Raw genomic sequence first — 4453 nt, forward strand, 5'->3', positions numbered from 1 at the left:
TCTACACGATGTCTAATAAAGTGGTATTTTTTGTCGATGTGTCATGATCTACCATGATCTCTCGGTTCCTTGGTCAAGGCAACCGCTCCTTCATTATCACAGAAAATATCTATGGGCTCCTTTATGGCGGGTACAACTCCAAGATCACCGATGAAGTTCTTCAACCATACTGCCTCCTTCGACGCTTCGCTCGCTGCAATGTACTCTGATTCGCACGTTGAATCAGCTATGGTTTCCTGCTTGGAACTTTTCCAAGTCACTGCTCCTCCATTCAGGGTAAAGACCCAGCCCGACTGCGAACGGTAGTTGTCCCTGTCGGTCTGAAAGCTGGCGTCACTATACCCTCGCACCTTCAAGTCATCACTCCCTCCGAGGACTAAGAACCATTCCTTCGTCCTCCGAAGGTACTTAAGGATATTCATAACCGCAATCCAATGGGCTCTGCCAGGGTTCCCTTGATATCTACTAACCATGCTCAAATCAAAGGCTACATCAGGGCGAGTACAATTCATAGCGTACATGATTGAGCCAACTGCGGAAGCGTATGGTACTTGGCTCATTTCTGCTATCTCAGCTTCGGTACTCGGACTTTGAGTCTTACTCAACTTGGCATTACTTTGTATCGGTAACTCTCCCTTTGTCACACCCCCAAACCAAGGATGGCGGAAACGTCCAGGGGTGGAGGACTTCATGTACAGTATCACAGCAACGTGTATAATAGTGCTCAAAGTAAATACAACCATCATAAATATAATTGAAAAAGTTACATCAAAGTATATGTTTACATGTTTCAAAATCAATTACAATATGATGACAAAAATAAATTGTTGACGGTTTAACGTCCCATCCTCAAAGCGCTGAAGTTTTCCTGTTTCACTGATTTCCTGAGAATACAAGTAGTTTTGAAAAGTGTCAACAATTAAGTTGGTGAGTTCATAAGAGTTTTGTTTGGAGTAGAAACCGTTTTCCTTTTTAAAAGCGATAGGATATGAATCCAGAAAATCCAATATTTTCTTAGTCAGGTGTAAACAAAATATTCCTATATGATGTGTTGATGAACCCTAGATTGACCCGTAGATTTCCTCTATAATCATCCAGCGTATATAAGTTATAGAAGATTTAAGTCAGATAAAACGTCGAATGTAGTGGGTCTGCCCTAGGTCCACAACCCAACGAGGAACAGGAGATGAGGCGGGCACCACCAATTCTAAGCCAATCCAGACTAAATTCTTGTATGACTCAAGCATATACGCTCAATGATTATAGTTGAAGTCTAACAATGCTAACCTTTAATGTGAATATAACCTATACATACCATAGTTCACCGGGGTGTAATAGAGATTAGTGAACCTGAACTATGCATATGATAGCTTATCAAAAGTGATGGTGAATATAACCTATATGATGTGTTAATGTATCCTAGATTGACCCGTAGATTTCCCCTATAATTGTCCAGCGTATATAAGTTATAGAAGATTTAAGTTAGATAAAACGTCGAATGTAGTGGGTCTGCCCTAGGTCCACAACCCAACGAGGAACAGGAGATGAGGCGGGCACCACCAATTCTAAGCCAATCCAGACTAAATTCTTGTATGACTCAAGCATATACGCTCAACGATTATAGTTGAAGTCTAACAATGTGAACCTTTAATGTGAATATAACCTATACATATCATAGTTCACCGGGGAGTAATAGAGATTAGTGAACCTGAACTATGCATATGAATAGCTTATCGAAAGTGATGTGATGGTGAATATAACCTATACATATCAAAAGTGATGGTGAATGTGAATATAACCTATACATATCATAGTTCACCGGGGAGTAATAGAGATTAGTGAACCTGAACTATGCATATGAATAGCTTATCGAAAGTGATGTGATGGTGAATATAACCTATACATATCAAAAGTGATGGTGAATGTGAATATAACCTATACATATCATAGTTCACCGGGGAGCAATAGAGATTAGTGAACCTGAACTATGCATATGAATAGCTTATCGAAAGTGATGGTGAATTCCTTTCTTGTAATTAAGTTCCTAGGGTAGATGAAACATAAACTATACCTATTATAGTTTATTACTTTGTTTGTAATATGTATTTACCATAACTATACCGATTATAACTAACGCGTTCGTTTGTGGGGGTATAATGGCTTAACTATACTTATTATAGATTATCTTAATCGTCCATAGCGGCAATAACTCTTTTGTAAGTGTAAGACCTTTAATATTGTGTTTGTTATATGAATAACCCTAAACTATACCTATTATAGTTTATCGATTTATTTCGTGGGAAATGAGCATAGGCCTTACTTGTCATAATTTATCAATGTTTATATTTTAATGGATATAGCCTCGTAATATCGTATGTATATATATATATATATATATATATATATATATATATATATATATATATTTGTCATACTTGTGAAGATGTAAATCCATTTGTTTTCTGATGTATGTCTATGTAAGAATACAAAATTTGTTATATATTGCAACTACACATAATCACATAACGATGTATACCTTGCTCAACATGTTACAAGGTGAAATGAAATTTATTGTGTTTTTCTGTTAATAACATTTTCTGTAACTGTTATTGGAAAAATTGTAGAAAAATCATAAAATGTCCAAATCAGGTTCTGTAACTTCTGAGAGTTTGGAAAATGAGTCTAGTTTGTTCATAATTTTTATCATGATTTTTAATGACCTCTAACTTGGGTGAAAAAGTCCATAATCACAGACTGGTCCAGATTGATGTTTGAAATGATAGGCAGTTTTCTAAAAATCACCATAAATTGTAGAAAAATCGTATGGAGATGTGCAAGTAGTCATTTTAAAGCTAAGAAGTGGAACTACATGCACCTAAAACAGTTTTGAAAACAAAAATATTTAAGATGTCCAAAACAGTCCGTGAATGGAGTGAAACTTTTCTGATGAAAGCTGTTAGAAGAATTTAGATATGTTCTTGATGTTTTGGCTTGTATTCCCCCCCTAAAAACTTGAGAAAACATGAAAATGTAGGGGTATGAACTCACCTTAAGTTTTTTCAGTAGATAAGTGTTGAAGAAGAGAAGTGTTCAACCCAAGAACACTTGAAGAATCGCTTGAAGATTCGAAGCTTTAACACAAATTTAATGGAGTTTGTGTAAGATACTCATGATTTGAGTGGAAATAATTGAGATAATCTTAAAGGAAATGGATTATGCTTACCAAAGGTGGAGGAAACTCTCAAGATCAGCCCTTGAATTTCGGATTTCTAAAGAGAGAAAGTGAGAGAGAGAAAGAAGTTTGATCTTCTTGTGAAATGAGAACAAATGAGAGAAAATGAGGAGAGAGGATGAATATCCAGCTCTCACAACATGGAGATGGCTTGTGTGGGAGGTAAAAAGTACAAGGTATGGTGGGGAGGAGTGTGGGTTGTCATGGAGTGGGTATGGGGGTTGCTTGCGTCATAAAATAAGGTAAAGTCAACACTCTTCTTTTTGTACTTTACCAACTCCTTTTTAAATAAGATTTTATCCTTAAAATGTGATTAAATCATTAATTTAGGGGTCTTATAATTAAAAATAAAGTTTTGGGTGAAAATCCTATGTTAAAATAATTAAAAATGGGTTTAAAACGCAAAAATACGCAAAAACGGGGTGAAAAACGTAATTTCCAACGAGATTCTTCGGACCTAGGCCGAAACTCGGTCCCTAGGCCGAAGTTCGGTCAGCTGTGCACGGCTCGGAGGGGCTGGTCTCGGAAGCGAAGGCGCGAGCCAGAAGAAGGAGCGAGGCGAGGATCTGGTCCGAGGCTCGGTCCGAAGAGAAGCAGTCCGACGCGAAGGCAAGGGTTCGGTCCGAGGTCAGGCTAGAACCGAAGGGACTGTTGTGAACAGTAATGAACAGTACCTTCGGTTCGGATTTCCCTTCTACACAAGGTTCGGTTCGGACCTTTCTTCTTAGCATGGTTCGGTTCGGATTTCCTTCAAAGCCGGGTTCGGTTCGGATGAACAGTAACTTCGGTCCAGCTCATGAACAGTACTTTCGGTTCGGACCCTCATGAATAGTGCTTTCGGTTCGGTTCATGAATAGTACTTTCGGTTCGGAGGGTTCGTTTCCTTAAGTCCGTTTTTCGCGTAGACTTCCGTTCTTGGGCTATTTTTCGCCAAATTCGAGGGTCGGGATGCCCCGAGTGATTATAGAAAGTTGGGAGAGATTTCGAGAGAGATTTGAGAGAGATTCCTCATTCTCAGAGAGATTTGGGAGAGATTTGACATACTTGGAGAGATTTCACATACAGAGAGATATTTGGGAGAGATTTCACATACTTAGGGAGATTTGGGAGAGATTTGACATACTTGGAGAGATTTCACATACGGAGAGATATTTGGGAGAGGTTTCACATACTTAGGGAGATTTGGGAGAGATTTGACATACTTGGAGAGATTTCACATAC

The sequence above is a fragment of the Lactuca sativa genome, chromosome 6 (genome assembly GCF_002870075.4).
Source record: "Lactuca sativa cultivar Salinas chromosome 6, Lsat_Salinas_v11, whole genome shotgun sequence".
Classification (NCBI taxonomy): Eukaryota; Viridiplantae; Streptophyta; class Magnoliopsida; order Asterales; family Asteraceae; genus Lactuca; species Lactuca sativa.